The 16,937-nt window shown below is 41.0% G+C and overlaps 1 protein-coding gene across 1 annotated transcript in view; it reads right to left on the reverse strand.

Annotated features, from left to right (window-relative positions):
- The window catches only part of LOC118941457 (F-box/WD repeat-containing protein 7-like), a 91,898-nt gene extending 76,515 nt beyond the window's left edge, over window positions 1-15,383 (reverse strand). The window contains exon 1 of the mRNA XM_036954315.1: window positions 14,914-15,383. The gene's annotated coding sequence lies outside the window, so the exon portion shown is untranslated. The remainder of the gene's footprint in view (window positions 1-14,913) is intronic.
- Between the last annotated feature and the right edge of the window lie 1,554 nt (window positions 15,384-16,937).

Consider the following 16,937-nt stretch of genomic DNA (forward strand, 5'->3'; position numbering starts at 1 on the left):
CTCAGACAGCAAAATGTGGGAATAGGAAAAAGAGATTTCTTTCTTTATAACGGGATTGGTGGAAGGCGGGGGGTTTTCCATTCAACACATCTCAAGCGTCGATGTCTAGCTAGCTACCACGGCCCTCTTCAAATATAGACCCACATTTTGGCTAAGTAGGATTTTCTTCAGCCCAAGTATTGCTCTCTTTCATTAGAAATAGAAGCTGAATGTGTCAACGAAGAACAATGAATAAATTATTTGGATTCACTTTGATGTTAGTGGGCCAATTCCAGATGCCTCTGCAATGGGCGGAAAATAAAAATTTTAAGGAATCAAATAAATATTTCCAGTGAAATGGACTAATACTCCTAGAATTGTAGTTGTTTATATTGCTTTGTTTAAAGTTCTGGCAGGAGGCTCCATTTATACTGAACAAATATATAAAACAATGTAAAATGTTGGTCACGTTTCATGAGCTGAAATAAAAGAACCCAGAAATGTTCCATACGCACAAAAATTTGGTTACATCCCTGTTTGTTGTGTATTTCTCCTTTGTCCAGATAATCCTTCCAACTGGCAGCATGATCATTACACACCTTGTGCTGGCGACAATAAAAGGCCACTAAAATGTGCAGTTTAATCACAAAACACAATGCCACAGATGTCTCAAGTTTTGAAGGAGCCGGCAATTGACATGCTGACTTCAGGAATGTCCACCAGAGCTGATGCCAGAGAATTTAATGTTAATTTCTCTACCATAAGCCGCCTCCTACCTCATTTTAGAGAATCGTTTTAACCAAGCCAGTCCCTCCACAATCCGGCTTCTTTACCTGAGGCCAGCCACCTGGAGTATATATGTCTGTAATAAAGCCCTTTTACGGGGAACTCATTCTGATTGGCTGGGCCTGGCTCACCAATAGGAGCGCTTGGTTCCCAAGTGGGTAGGCCTATTCTCTTCCCAGGCCCAGTCATGTGAAATCCATAAAATATTTCAATTGACTGATTCCCTTACATGAACTGTAACTCAGTAAAATCCTTGAAATTGTTGCATAATGCGTTTCTATTTTTGTTTCGTCATCTTATGAAATTATATTTGCCCTGAAATGAATAACTCCTCTACAAAGTCATGGGGAAAGATAATAATGCACAAGCCACTTTAACTGTAAAAATCATACTTTATCTACAAGTATGCCATCTCCTTATCAAATGGGGTTCACCACAGTGGTCAGAAAGAACCAGGCACACTCTTCATAGAAAATTCCTTTAATAAATAAATAAAAATGTACTGTTCTATCAGTTGTAATCATCCTGAGATGTATCTATCAGAATCGCCCCCTCCTCCCCCAGTCCCTTGACTCACTGTGTCCCATACATAGGCTAGTATTCACACCAGAAGCCCACATCAAAGCACAGGCTGCTTTGCTAGGAGACTCCTCAGTGATCCCAGCCCCAGAGAGGCATGCATGGCAGGGCTCTGAATTATTTACATGGTCCTTCTCGCTCACCACCGCAGATAGGGAGCTGCATGAAGCCATTCACAATGGGACAGAGAAAAAAGGTCGCCTGGGCCCTACTGTGGAACGGATGATGCTCCTGCTCCAACTTTCATGACGTCACGGTTTAAAAATGAGACGAGGTGGAGGGGAGAAAATAACATTCCACCTTGATCCTGTAAAGTCTTAGGTCTGAGAGGATGTCATCGTGGTAGGCAGGGTCGCCTGGCTAAAGTTAAATGAGGTAGCCTATTCCGTTTGTTGGAGGCGACTTTTCCAAGACACACAGGAGACCGGTCTACAGTATGAAGGACACACCAGGGTCGCCTCAGTCAGTTCAATGGTCGACTTGGAGCAGTCATAAAAGCCAGCTGGTCTTCTTGATTAGCGAGACCCCTCTGACATACGTTTATCAGAAAGTCGGCTTTCAGAAAGTCTGCCTTCACTCGGAAATTGGAGTGAAGTAGTAAGACGAACGTTCTTTCCACTAGGCAAGCCCCCATGGTCTCAGTCACACATACATAAAACGACACCTGCACATCAAGAGAACAGAGATACACAGCTACACCCTTTGCCAAGCCCCCTTTCATCTCCCCGGTGTTGTGGCAACATCTACTTCAAAGCCAGGGCCGTGGATGAGAATGCTTTTAGCAGAGCCCAGGGGTCAGTATCCTACCGTCTGAAACAGCCGTGGGTGACAGAGAATGTGGATAAGCCATACTTCACAGTAAGACAAAACCATTAGAGCAAGACAACATTCTATAGGCCACTGCTTCCAGCAAATGTTCTCTAACCCATAGTACTAGAAGGTCAGTCAGCACGAGACAAACCCATTAGACGTGTTTGCATTATAGAATGCTTTCCACAAGACTGCAGTCCAAGGCTGGATCTGTAACCTATTGAAACCAACCGGTTGTCTACATAAGCAAGAGAAACATTAGCTACATCCTCCATTTACAAAGATAAAATAAAAATGGCAGGCCCATGAATGTCTATGAAGATCCATGATGCATGAATGCTCTCTGTCAAATGTTTTCACTGACCTTATTCTGGAAAGCTGTGAGTGGAGAAAATCCCTCAGTGTGAGAGGTAGGAAACTGAAAAATCACTGTTACAGCTCATAATCCAGTAGGAATATAGTTCTCGAAAGCCATGTGAAGTTCCTCAATCATTTTGGCAAATGACATTAATGCATAAACCCATCAACTCCACCCTTGACCTGAACCAAAGTCATTTGAGAACCTGAAGAATGCCATTGTGTGGCTAACAGACAGGCCTAAATTAAATGTGAAACGTCTTGTGACAATGGCCTCTCCTTCACTGAAGCCCCCCTCTAGCATTACCAGAAGAACGGCCCTATAGTTTTGCCCAAGGAGGTTCCACTTCCACCCAACAGTTACAGCTTCATTGAGAGACAAACTTAAACAGCAAGGCACATTCTTTCCACCTGAATCTGCCAAATACGTCACTCTGCAAACACTGCAGCTACCTCAAACTTAGATTGTATATCATATTTAACCTGTAGGAGCCAGACTCGTATCATAAAGGATTATATGAACCGTCAAACCACCACAGTTCTGCTGCCTGGTCCTCAGCCGTCAAAATAACTTTCAATCCCTGCAAATTGTAGAGCTGCAGAGACAGCGACGGAGGGTTGAGCTCAGGAAAACAAGTAGGCTCTTTGCTGTGGGCTCGAAACCAAACACTCTGTCACAGGGGTGAGGTCGATCTCAAGCTGCCGTAGCTCGCAGCCCACCTATGAATAGCTCGCAAATAATTCTGAAAGTAAAATAAAACAAAACTGACAAAACTGTCAAACAAATCTCAAGTATCAGACACCGCAAGCTCCCAGCTACTATCTATTCATCACAAAATTCTCACCCTTGGTTAGTCAAACCTAATACATTTTTGCCAATTCATTTCCAGCAATATTGTCCGTCTGTCTGGTGCGCGTTTGTCTATTACTCCATGTTTATGTGGATCGAGCAGTCATTTGAAATAGCAAGAACATTTCAGAGAGACAACTCAAAATGCGAAATCCATTAAAGCCAAGATAATGGAATTAATTGCCCTTGAAAATCAAACGTTCTCTGTCGTGGGCGATGTTGGCTTTCGCCAACTGGTCGAGCACTAGTACACACTACCATGTGCGCTAATTTTTCAGATGTTGCCCTATCGGAGTTACACTAATAGCGTCAATGCTATTAGCTTCATGACATGCATACTATGGAAAGCTGTTTGGGTCTGGCGTGTCAAAAAAGATTGTAGCACTGTCAAAGCTGTACAAAAGTCTGCAAACAAGCAAACACCGGCCACAAACGAACGATGTGCTTACAATACCGCGTTGGTAATAAAGCATAATTTGTTTGACCGCAACTTCGGGGGTAGCTAGCTAGCACCAATACACCAGCCTGAAAACAATGACCAGTAGAAACTGCTGTCATTTTCATTATTCTTAGCAATGATTTAGGAATCCCTGTGAGTAAGTATTAGCTCGGTAGCCACTTGTTGTTCGCCTATTGAAATTGAACTTCAGATCATGAAAATAAATAGCTAGACAGCTACTTAACTTCTTGGCGCACCCATCCAGTTAGTGGGATCGTTTGTGTCAACAACCCGCTGAATTGCAGAGCGCCAAATTCAAATTAAATTACTAAAAGTATTTAATTTTCATGAAATCACAAAACACAGCTTAGCTTGTTGTTAATCCACCTGGCATGTCAGATTTCAAAAAAGCTTTACAGCAAAAGCAATCAAAGCGTTTATGTTAGGACATCTCTCTCAGCAGACAAAACATTACAAACAGCTAGCAGCAAAGTAGACACCTCACAAAAATCAGAAAAGCAATAAAAATGAATCGCTTACCTATGATGATCTTCGGATGTTTGCACTCACGAGACTCCCAGTTACACAATAAATGTTCCTTTTGTTCGATAAAGATTTTAAAATCCAAAAACCTCCATTTGGTTGGCGCGTTTTGTTCAGAAATCCACAGGCTCGTGCAGACGAAAATTCCAAATAGTATCCGTAAAGTTCGTAGAAACATGTCAAACGTTTTTATAATCAATCCTCAGGTTGTTTTTACAATAAATTAATCGATAATATTTCAACCGGACCATAGCTTTTTCAATAGGAGAGAGAAAATGTCTGCTCCAAACTGTTGCACATGCAAAACTCTGCTAGCACCCAGCCATCCACTGATGTGATCGTTCTCGCTCATTTTTCAGAAAAAAAGCCTGAAACTATGTCAAAAGACTGTTCACACCATGTGGAAGTCATAGGGAAATCTGGTTGATATCCCTTTAAATGTAGGGAAGGCATGCAATGGCATGCAATGGAACAGGAAGATTTGTTTCTCTTAGGCACTTCCTGGTTGGATTTTCCTGCAGGTTTTCGCCTGCAATATCAGTTCTGTTATACTCACAGACAATATTTTGACAGTTCTGGAAACTTTAGTGTTTTCTAATTATATGCATATTATAGATTCTGGGCCTGAGAAATAGGCAGTTTCATTTGGGTACGTTTTTCATCCAAACATCAAAATACTGCCCCCTACACTCAACAGGGTAACCCTGTTGCCCAAAGCTAACGTTATAAGCAGCCAGCTAGCTTCAACTGCTGTGAAGCTAGCCACAATAAGGATTAGGCACAAGTGGAATTTGCGGTTTGCCCTCAAATTAAAAGTAATTGACAGTGAAAAATCACAGAATTATGCCATACTTTTAGCTTGAAGGCTAACCAACGTCCACTGTTGTGGCTATCTTCAAATAGATGGATCCAACCATTAATCAAATAAGAACAGTATTATAAATGAGGGTTATTTTAGATGACACCTAGCTCTTTACAGTTGAAGTTGGAAGTTTTCACCTTAGCCAAATACATTAAACTCAGTTATTCACAATTCCTGACATTTAATCCTAGTAAAAAGTCAGTTAGGATCACCACTCTATTTTAAGAATGTGAAATGTCAGAATAATAGTAGAGTGATTTATTTCAACTTTAAATTCTTTCATCACATTCCCAGTGGGTCAGAAGTTTACATACACTCAATTAGTATTTGGTAGTATCGCCTTCAAACATTTTAACATGGGTCAAACGTTCTGGGTAGCCTTCCACAAGCTTCCCACAATAAGTTGGGTGAATTTTGGCCCATTCCTCCTGACAGAGCTGGTGTAACCGAGTCAGGTTTGTAGGCCTCCTTGCTTGCACACACCTTTTCAGTTCTGCTCACACATTTTCTATAGAATTGAGGTCAGGGCTTTGTGATTGCCACTCCAATACCTTGACTGTTGTCCTTAAGCCATTTAGCCACACCTTTGGAAGTATGCTTGGGGTCATTGTCCATTTGGAAGACCCATTTGCGACCAAGCGTCAACTTCCTGACTGATGTCTTGAGAGAATGCGTCAATATACCCACATCATTTTCCTGCCACATGATGCCATTTATTTTGTGAAGTGCACCAGTACCTCCTGCAGCAAAGCACCCCCACAACATTATGCTGCCACCCTCGTGCGTCACGGTTGGGATGGTGTTCTTCGGCTTGCAAGCATCCCCGTTTTTCTTCCAAACATAATGATGGTCATTATGGCCAAACAATTCTATTTTTGTTTCATCAGACCAGAGGACATTTCTCCAAAAAGTACAATCTTTGTTCCCATGTGCAGTTGCAAACCATATTCTGGCTTTTTTTTAATGCCGGTTTTGGAGCAATGGCTTCTTCCTTGCTGAGCGGCCTTTCATAGATATAGATACTTTTGTACCCGTTTCCTCCAGCATCTTCACAAGGTCCTTTCCTGTTCTGGGATTGATTTGCACTTTTCGCACCAAAGTACGTTCATCTCTAGGAGACAGAACGAGTCTCCTTCCTGAGCGGTATGATGGCTGCATGGTCCCATGGTGTTTATACTGCGTACTACTGTTTGTACAAATGAATGTGGTACCTTCAGGTCTACCATTTTTTTCTGAGGTATTGGCTGATTTCTTTTGACTTTCCCATGATGTCAAGCAAAGAGGCACTGAGTTTGAAGGTAGGCCTTGAAATACATCCACACCTCAAATTGACTCAAATGATGTCAATAAGCCTATCAGAAACTTTAAAGCCATGACATCATTTTCTGGCATTTTCCAAGCTTTTTAAAAGGCACAGTCAACTTAGTGTAAGTAAACTTCTGACCCACTGTAATTGTGATACAGGAATTATAAGTGAAATAATCTGTCTGTAAACAATTGTTGGAAAACTGACTTGTGTCATGCACAAAGTAGATCTCCTAACCGACTTGCCAAAACTATAGTTTGTTAACAAGAAATGTGTGGAGTGGTTGAAAAACGAGTTAATGACTCCAACCTAAGTGTATGTAAACTTCCGACTTCAACTGTAGCTAGCTAACTATAGCTACTGAAACAGTTTGTCGTTTGCTAAGTATTTGGGGAAAAACACTGTTTGCATCCATGCGCTTGCTAGCTTATTTTATTTTTGTTTATGACCAGCACTGCAGGTGCGCAAATCATAGCATGTATCCATGTCTCGATGAATCGTCGTGACATGAAATACGAGTGATAGTGTAATCAATGTGCAATAACTACGTTAAAAAATGTATGAACGCCTTAAGTGAAGCGTAGTCATATTCGGGTCTCGATTGGTCAACAAGCTTAATTGACACGTCAAATCCAGACCGCTACCAAGAGAATTCTCTTCGATTATAATCACAGCCGCATATATTTGTTTGAGTCTCAGTCTGCTGTTCCCACATGCTTCAAGAGGGCCACCATTGTTCCTGTTCCCAAGAAAGCTAAGGTAACTGAGCTAAACGACTACCGCTCCGTAGAACTCACTTCCGTCATCATGAAGTGCTTTGAGAGACTAGTCAAGGACCATATCACATCCACCCTACCTGACACCCTAGACCCACTCCAATTTGCATACCGCCCCAATAGGTCCACAGACGACGCAATCGCAACCACACTGCCCTACCCATCTGGACAAGAGGAATACCTATGTGAGAATGCTGTTCATTGACTACAGCTCAGCATTTCACTTCTTAAGGTATAGGGGGCAGCATTTTCACTTTTGGATAAATAGCGTGCCCAATTTCAACTTCCTGCTACTCATGCCAAGAATATAAGACATGCATATTATTAGTAGATTTGGATAGAAAACACTCTGAAGTTTCTAAAACTATTTGAATCATGTCTGAGCATAACAGAACTTATGTAGCAGGCAAAACCCTAAGGACTAACCGTTCAGTTTTTTTTTTTTTTTAGGTCTCCGTCTGTTCAATGGGTTCTCATGGGGAAACAATATTTCTTAGGAACTTGTTTTCAGTTCCTACCGCTTCCACTGGATGTCACCAGTCTTTGGAATTTGGTTGAGGTTATTAATTTGTGCAGTGAAGAAGAAGGCCATCTTGGAACTCTGAGAGTTGGGAAAGATGTGAAAAGTAGCTTGGTTTGTTGTCTTCCTGTATTGAACACAGACCCGTCTTCAATTGGATTGATTATTAACGTTTAAAAACACCTAAAGTTGTATTACAAAAGTAGTTTGAAATATTTTGGCAAAGTTTATAGGCAACTTTAGAAATATTTTGTAGTGACGTTGCGCATTTTGGAAGCTTTTTTTTCCTGGATCAAACGCGTCAAATAAAAGGACATATTGGATATATATGGACGGAATTCATCTAAAAAAAGGACAAATTGTGATGTTTATGGGACATATTGGAGTCCCAACAAAAGAAGCTTGTCAAAGTAAGGCATGTTTTATATTTTATTTCTGCGTTTTGTGTAGCACCTGCAGGGTTGAAATATGCTAGGCTCTTACTCTCTTGCTATCATCAGATAATAGCTTCTTATGCTTTCGCCGAAAAGCCTTTTTAAAATCTGACATGTTGGCTGGATTCACAACAAGTGTAGCTTTAATTGAGTATCTTACATGTGTGATTTAATGAAAGGTTGATTTTTTAGAATTTTTTTAATATATTTTTTGATACAACCTCTAGTTGTTACCCACCCTCACCACCTGGGGGCAGCCCGTCAGGAAGTCCAGTACCCAGTTGCACAGGGCGGGGTCGAGACCCAGGTTCTCGAGCTTGATGATGAGTTTGGAGGGAACTATGGTGTTAACTTCTTATGGTATAGGAGACGGTTGCGTCCCACTTCTTATTTTCAATGATGGCCTAGGAACGGTGGGTTAACTGCCTCGTTCAGGGTCTGAACGGCAGATTTTCACCTTGTCAGTTCGGGGGAATCAATCTTGCAACCTTACAGTTAACTAGTCCAACGCAATAACGACCTGCCTCTCTCGTTGCACTCCACAAGGAGACTGACTGCCTGTTACGCAAATGCAGTAAGCAAAGGTAAGTTGCTAGCTAGCATTAAACTTCTTATAAAAAACAATCAATCATAATCACTAGTTAACTACACATGGTTGATGATATTACTAGATATTATCTAGCGTGTCCTGCGTTGCATATAATCTGACTGAGCATACAAGCATCTAAGTATCTGACTGAGCAGGCGCGTAAACATTCATTCAAACAGCACGTTTGTGCGTTTTGCCAGCAGCTCTTCGTTGTGCGTCAAGCATTGCGCGGTCTATGACTTCAAAACTATCAACTCCCGAGATGAGGCTGGTGTAACCGAAGTGAAATGGCTAGCTAGTTATCGTGCGCTAATAGCATTTCAAACGTCACTCGCTCCGAGCCTGTGGTTGTTCCCCTTGCTCTGCATGGATAACGCTGCTTCGATGGTGGCTGTTGTCGTTGTGTTCCTGGTTTGAGCCCAGGGAGGAGCGAGGAGAGGGATGGAAGCTATACTGTTACACTGGCAATACTAAAGTGCCTATAAGAACATCCAATAGTCAAAGGTTAATGAAATAGAAAATGGTAGAAGGAAATAGTCCAATAATAACTACAACCTAAAACTTCTTACCTGGGAATATTAAAGACTCGTGTTAAAAGGAACCACCAGCTTTCATATGTTCTCATGTTCTGAGCAAGGAACTTAAACGTTAGCTTTCTTACATGACACATATTGCACTTTTACTTTCTTCTCCAACACTTTGTTTTTGCATTATTTAAACCAAATTGAACACGTTTCATTATTTACTTGAGGCTAAATTGATTTAATTTATGTATTATATTAAAATAAGTGTTCATTCAGTATTGTTGCAATTGTCATTATTACAGATACATTTCTAAAAAATTGGCCGATTATTCGTATGGGCTTTTTTGGTCCTCCAATAAATCGGTATCGGCGTTGAAAAATCATAGTCGGTTGACCTCTAGTACAGGTGCATCAAAGCAGGGACCGAGAGACTGAAAAACAGCTTCTATCTCAAGGCCTTCAGACTGTTAAACAGCCACCGCTGCTGCCAACGTACTGACTCAACTCCAGCCACTTTAATAATGTAAAAATTGATGTAAAAAAATGTCCCACTAGCCACTAAACAATGCACACTTCATATAATGTTTACATACCCTACATTACTCATCTCATATGTATATACTGCACTATACCATCTACTGCATATTGCCTATGCCATTCTGTACCATCACTCATTCATATATTTTTATGTACATATCCTTCATCCCTTTACACTTGTGTGTATAAGGTAGTTGTTGTGAAATTGTTATATTAGATTACTCGTTGGTTATTACTGCATTGTCGGAACTAGAAGCACAAGCATTTCGCTACAGTCGCATTAACATCTGCTAACCATGTGTATGTGACAAATAAACATTTATTTGAAATAGTGTTAAATAGCAACTTTGACACGCAAAGACCCAAACGGCGTTCCATAGAAATCCGGGTTGAGAATGAAACGACTGAACAACGAAACAGCACAGCAAGTAAGTGAAAGAAATAGATTTTGATTATGTATTACTAGTAATGGGGACATACGTAAATGCCAACAAAATAACTTTGATCGGTGTGGTGTGTTTGTAACCTTTATTGAACTAGGCAAGTCAGTTAAGAACAAATTCTTATTTACAATGACGACCTACCCCGGCGAAACCAGGATGACGCTGGGCCAATTGTGCGCCGCCCTATGGGACTTCCAATCATGGCCGGATGTGATAACAGCCCGGATTCGAACCAGGGACTGTAGTGACGCCTCTTGCACAGAGCTGCAGTGTCTTAGAACACTGGGTCCATGTGTGTGTTTTAACTACTTAACTGCACTAGAAAGCTTTTAAAAAGGCAGCTAAAATTTTTAATAATGGTCATCAGTATCGTTCTTTTGGCAAGGAAAATATTGGATATCGGCGCATCACTCATTTGTATCTATTATTTGCAAACTTCATCATGAAATGAACAGCAGCAATACAAAACCATCACATTAGAGAGTACATTTCTCACACACTAGATGTATAATTAAAGGGGAATTGCATTCAAATCAAAAGGTGTTCATTTTCCTCCAGAAAACTGAGAAAATAGAATTTGGGAAAATAGAAAGAGAATACATTTTTTTGCTTTACCCAAGAAGGTTACACTTCCAACCAACATTTACAGATTCATTTTGAGACAAACTTAAAATCAGCAAAGCACCTTATTTGTACATGAAAAAAAAAAAAAAAAATTTTAGAAGTTGTTTATTAACCATATAGTAGTAGGTATACTACCATTCCAAAGTTAGGGGCCACCTAGAAATGTTCTTGCTTTTGAAAGAAAAGCACATTTTTGTCCCTTAAAATAACATAAAATTGATCAGAAATACAGTGCAGACATTGCTAATGACTATTGTAGCTGGAAACAGCTGATTTTATGGAATATCTACATAGTTGCTGATAATGGGCCTATCACTCCTGTGTTCCAACAGCACGTTGTGTTAGCTAATCCAAGTTTATCATTTAAAAAAAAGCTAATTGATCATTAGAAAACCCTTTTGCAATTATATTAGCACAGCTGAAAACGGTTGTCCTGATTAAAGAAGGAATAAAACTGTCCTTTAGACTAGTTGAGTATCTGGAGCATCAGCATTTGTGGGTTCGATTACAGGCTCAAAATGGCTAGAAACAAATTGTTCTGAGAAATGAAGCCTATTCCATGGGAGAATTTGCCAAGAAACTGAAGATCTCGTACAACGCTGAACTACTCTCTTTACAGGACAGCGCAAACTGGCCCTAACCAGAATAGAACGAGTGGGAGGCCCCAGTGCACAACTGAGCAAGAGGAAGTACATTAGTCTAGGTTGAGAAACAGACAAGTCCTTAACTGGCAGCTTCATTAAATAGTACCCGCTAACACCGGTCTCAACGTCAACAGTGAAGAGGCGACTCCAGGATGCTGTCCTTTTAGGCAGAGTTCCTCTGTTCTTTTGCCCATCGTACATTTTTATTGGCCAGTCTGAGATATGCTTTTTTCTTTGCAACTCTGTCTAGAAGGCCAACATCCCAGAGTCACCTCTTCACTGTTGACGTTAAAACTGTTTTTTTGCGGGTACTATTTAAAATTATGATAAACTTGGATTAGCTAACACAACATGCCATTGGAGTGGAGGAGTGATGGTTGCTGATAATGGGCCTCTGTACGCCTATGCACTTATTCCATTAAAAATCAGGCGTTTCCAGCTACAATAGTCATTTAAAACATTAACAATGTCTACACTGTTGTTTTAATGGACAAAAATGTGCTTTTCTTTCAAAAACAAGGACATTTCTAAGTGACCCCAACGGTAGTGTATATTGACACTAAGGACACGAGGAAGGGGAGAGAAGAAGAATGTGCCTATTTAAAAAGATACATATTTTTGTTGTGTAGCTCTCATGCTAAAAAAGTTGAGACCCCTGCTCTTTTACAACTCCCATAAAAAGGAGACTTATATAGCCTAAATTCATGACCTAATATTAACGGTATAGACTAAAGGAAAAAAAACACTTGAAGAGGTTAACCTCGCAAAGCAATCACACAGGCATTTAAGTGAGTAAGAGTCAGGCTATACATTACATGACTAGTGTGTATAAGATGTCGGTTAATCTGTTATGGAGTAGCGACAGGCAGTATCATCTTGGTAATTCCAAGCACAAACTGTACTGAGAATCGTGTGTGTACATGTTTTTATGCTGTGAGAGCAGCAGCAATGATTTTGTTATCTGTTATTTGCATGGCTGTAAGAGCATGATGCAAACCCTCTTGGATAAACCACCACTCGACACCAAAGGGTATTAAATGAGTGGACAATTTAATAGCCAGGCCCGTAGGCTTAGAGTTTCAGAGGCCCTCAAAGAAACATCCAGACAGTCCACATAAACAATTTGGATTAGTGAACCTGAATGTGTTCCATTACTCATCTCTTACCAACATTCTCCATCACCACCACAATCAGTGTGAAAAAAGCTGTTATTTAGAGAGAAAAAACCCTTCGGTTGTCCCACTTCCTGGCTTTCATTAGAGAGAAGAGTACTGCATTGTTTTATATATCTCTTGGAGTCCTTAAGGGCTTTCTCTCTTGGAGTCTCCCGCCTCTCTCTCTTCTTCCTTTCTGTTAGTCTGTGGAGGGCCTGAGCGCCGAGGAGTTATTGAGGACTCACTGTGCAGGGAGAGAGCAGAGAGGCTCTAAGCCTTATGAAGACAGAGGGACTGAGGGAGAAAGAGCAAGAGCAAGAGGAGAGCACAGAGGGAGTGTTAAAATAAATGAATTAATTGAGCAGGAAAAGAAAAGGGTTTCCTTTATCTTACGTTCCTACATTTAATTTAACTTTATTTTGTCTTGTGCAGGGGACAACACAAAAAGGGACCACGCTGAACTGTCAAGATTGCATGAGAACCCTCAGCACCAAGTCTTGAGAAGAAAGAAACTGGCTGTAGAGACTAGCAGTGTGTACCTGCCTACAGGACAGTGCATTGTTATAGGCATACACCTTTATTTTGAGGAACTGTAGGTAGAAACTCATGGGGCCCAGATTTGTTAGGGGAGAAACGCAGTTGAAAATACTTTTCAACTGGTGTCTTGTTTAACATTCCTAAGTGCTGCATCACATATCCCTACAGTTGAGGAGTCATCCGGTACATTCCATAAGGAAAATGGCACATACAGGAAGGGCAATAATACATTTGACAATAGTGATTACATAAGAAGAAAATGCAGGTATTGCGACATGACACCCTAATAGTCTTTCATAAGAGTAGACACCAAGTTTTGAAATGCACCGTTTACTTTACTTGATTCACTGTGGCAACTCAGTCAAGTATGACAGTTAGTGATACTGGGAAGGTAACAGTAGTTACCTCAAAACCGCACATCAAACCTAACCCATCTCTCGCTCCCCATCATTGTAAATGGACCGTGTACACTTTGGCTAGTTTTTGTAACTATTCCGGTGTGGTATCTAGGCTAGTTTGATACGTTTGCAACGTTACCCATACAGGTTACGTAAATAGAAAATCTTAAAGTGACAACAATATTATTTCCGTCAATTTAAAACACATAACTAGCCAATATGAGAACTCACTGTTCTTTGACGTTTTGTCTAGGTGTGCAGATATTGCTGTATTAGCTAGATGTATAGTTAGCAGGTGTTTGTTTTTATGCATGTTTTTTTATGAAATTGTACATTTACAAAGAAAGAGTTGCATTTATCTTATCTTCGCTTGATAATCTCGAATTTCTACATTCTCTGACTGATGCCATAGCCAGGAGCATGTGCTCGGATCACACTGGCGCTGTGCCTCGCGGCTAGTAAGATGCACTCCAACACGTTAACCTTGCTTCACCAAACTTACGAAAAAACACTAAGAAAAATAAAATGTGATAAAGTACAATCCGATAAACGTTAGCTTGCGATGGTAACGAACTCGAAAGTAAGCTCTTACAAACTAAACGTTATTGTGCTTGCATGCTGTGTTGTAGCGAGTAAGTCAGGATGTTATGCTATCAGAAATTGGATGATTAGCGTTAGCATAACAAAAGGAGACTGGCTAGCTAGCTTGATTTAGCGTGCGGTGCAATCTAGCTGGATAGCTAACTCACTCTCCAACGAATCACTGAAATTATAAGCCAACACTAACGTTAGCATTCTCCCGAAACAAAACAAGCAAGACAAACATAAGACTTGTTTTTCGTGCAATGAAAGTGTCTTGTCAGCCAGCAAGATAGCTAGTGCTAGTTAAAGTCCAGCAGTTGGTTGGTAGCTAGCAACTAACGTTAGCCGATATGGACCACATTAGCTAGGTCAAGGTGGTCATGTTATTAATAACAAATGTATCCGTTTCGTTGTGTCTAAAAACACAGATTAACACATTTAATTCGTTCTCAATGTATATGCAAAGCTGGTGTTTACAAATAGCTTCATTTCGTGAGAAACACTTGCAGCTGGCTAGCAAGGAATTGCTAGCTATCTCGCTAAAGTTAGATAACCATTCCGCCGCTGACTGTCTGGCCCAGCGCTCTATTGTAACGATTTCTACGCTGGGACCGTCCACCCGTTTCCTTGTACCTCTTACCTCCGAAATTATCAGAGTAGAACACAGCAAAATGGACTCCGGCTCCTCTTGATGTGTCCAGAAAAACGGAGCGTCCCTCTTCAGGATACAGCTCACGTCGATGGCCCTTTTTGCCGCTGGGGTCTCCCTCCGCTTCGTATTTTCTCAGCAGTAGCTAGCTAGGCAACCTTCCCAGTTAGCCAACTGGCTAACCTCGGATACCACTCTCAATACTTTCGTTCCTGCTTAGATATGATGCCAAATTATAATATCTTTCAATTCGTCCAACAGTTCGGGTCACCCACAGACAAAAAATAATCCACTTGGGGATGGTGTATGGTCCGTGTCCTACCAGCATTGAAGGGGAATTAGCTGAAAATTAGACAGAGTTTATCCGCTTGATGCTCTCCGCTATCTCAAGCGATAGTGCTCTTGGTTCTCCGTTCACTGACTAGTAGAGAGTTGGTAGTCGCAGGATGATGACGACGCCAAAAACATTTTTTTTTAGAACGACGCAAACATGTACTGTTTAGGGTAGTTATTATAATGAATATGATTGTTTTCACATAATTGGTCCAGTCTATTGGCTACTGTTTCTTATATTTCATACAAAGTGTGTGTGTGTGTGTGTGTGTGATTGTGCTCTTTATGTTTGTATCTTTTATTATTTTTTATTGTTGTTGCATTTTTTGGGATGATATATACCATGTGTATCCAGTACATATGACTAATACAACTTGAAACTTGAAATGCATCTGTGTGTGAAAAACCCAGGAGATTCATACCAACCAATTTGAGTATAACGCTATTTCCTGGACCAGTGTCTAGCACAGCGCTGAAGCGAAGCGGCTGTGTGCCCGGTATTGTTTTGCTTTGTTTTATGGTCATTTCCATGTCCTGTATCTTAATCTGCCAGGAGGAGCTAGTCTGAAGGCCTGAGATATCACTAAGCGCCAAAGAATGTGATTCTGAGGAGCATGGAATTGACACTGGCACTGAGCCAACGAAAGCTGAAAAATATGCCTCAGAGTGAGAGTGAGTGAGGGAGAGCTTTTCCAGGCCAGGCAGACACAAATAAACTTAGAGCCTCTGTGGATAGCAGAGCAGCATGGCAGTTGAAACCTCCACACGCAGGGAATCCTTATGTGGAAATTGAAAAGTCCCTCTGACTTGTCTGTCTTCATATTCTAATAGTACATTAGGTTTATTTGAGTATCCAGACAAAGTCAGAGGAATCAGTATGGTCATATTAGTATTCACATTGAAATACAAAAGGCTTTGTTGGTGTTATATGTTTAGGCCACATTGCATCGGGCAACATAGAGTTGCGGAATATGAGGGGAAATTAATAACGTTAACATCCTATATGTCTCATGTCTCGGGACAGACCCAGGCTCCATAGAACATATGTCTCAGGACAGACCCAGGCTCCATAGAACATATGTCTCAGACCCAGGCTCCATAGAACATATGTCTCAGACCCAGGCTCCATAGAACATATGTCTCAGACCCAGGCTCCATAGAACATATGTCTCAGGACAGACCCAGGCTCCATAGAACATATGTCTCAAACCCAGGCTCCAGAGAACATATGTCTCAGACCCAGGCTCCATAGAACATATGTCTCAGACCCAGGCTCCATAGAACATTTAGAATACGGCAGGAATCCATCAATGACAGAGTGTCAGCTCTGTATGTTAAACCTCTGGACAGGGACACAACAGGACAGCTTATTGCTGTGACGATTCTCAATTTACACCGCGATATTCCTCACATAACTGCACACATTACTCCGATTAACATGGAGCCTAGGCTAGGCTGTCCAGACCACAGCTACAGAGGGGAAAAAACACAACAAATGGCTTCCATCTGTTTCTATGACTGCTCCACCACTAGCATCCAGACCAGTGCTGCTGGAGAGTGTTCAGCCACATTTGGCTGTTAAGACACTCACTGGAATTGGGCCTGGCCTGTGCATTCTCATTGTGCCTTTTTCTTACAAATCATAACTCCGCTCTCAGAAACAGACAAGGCTTCCCATTCTA

Source organism: Oncorhynchus mykiss, chromosome 19 (assembly GCF_013265735.2).
Source record: "Oncorhynchus mykiss isolate Arlee chromosome 19, USDA_OmykA_1.1, whole genome shotgun sequence".
Classification (NCBI taxonomy): Eukaryota; Metazoa; Chordata; class Actinopteri; order Salmoniformes; family Salmonidae; genus Oncorhynchus; species Oncorhynchus mykiss.